Source organism: Trachemys scripta, chromosome 24 (genome assembly GCF_013100865.1).
Source record: "Trachemys scripta elegans isolate TJP31775 chromosome 24, CAS_Tse_1.0, whole genome shotgun sequence".
NCBI lineage: Eukaryota > Metazoa > Chordata > Testudines > Emydidae > Trachemys > Trachemys scripta.
The window spans coordinates 4,628,298-4,628,847 of record NC_048321.1 but is presented as its reverse complement, the minus strand read 5'-3'; the positions used below and the strand labels follow the sequence as shown (position 1 = coordinate 4,628,847).

Below are 550 nucleotides of genomic sequence, written 5' to 3'. Positions count from 1 at the left end.
GAGCAGGTGTATGGGGACGGACAGCCCGTCTGTCAGTCTATGGCTCCGTGGCTATGGAACGTTCTCCCGGGCTCGGACGCGGCTCTGCCCGGGGCGGGGCGGCTCCAGGCTGGGTTCAGCGCCGTGCGGCGGGATCGGGGCGCTGCGGGGATCCGGGGCTGGGGGGACCCCGGCGGGTCCGAGATCCCGGGCCGGGCTGGGGAGAGCGGAGCGCTCGGGGAGGTCCGGCGCGGTTGCCGTGGCAACGGCCGGGAAGCGGGGGTGCCTGGGAAGGGGAGGACACCGACACACAGACACGCACAGACAGACACACGCACAGCTCCGGCTGCAGCTGCGGCTGGATCCCGGGCGCTCCCCGGCTGGCTGCGCGGCGGACCATGGGCGGGCTGCGGGCGCCCGGCCGCGGTAAGTGATCAGCACCGGGGAGCTGGACAGCTCCGTGCGCCGCCGGCCGGGGCCGCGGGGGCGGACATGGGCTGGGGAGGAGGGGCCCGATCCCGCCCCCGCTAGCCCCTGGGGCTGCTCACACTTGGCGGGCCGGGGGGGGGGG

The 550-nt window shown here is 76.4% G+C and overlaps 1 protein-coding gene across 1 annotated transcript in view; it reads left to right on the top strand.

Annotated features, from left to right (window-relative positions):
• Positions 1–278: 278 nt before the first annotated feature.
• Positions 279–550, top strand: part of KCNJ9 (potassium inwardly rectifying channel subfamily J member 9) — a 28,552-nt gene continuing 28,280 nt past the window's right edge. Inside the window, exon 1 of the mRNA XM_034756898.1 lies at positions 279–405. The gene's annotated coding sequence lies outside the window, so the exon portion shown is untranslated. The remainder of the gene's footprint in view (positions 406–550) is intronic.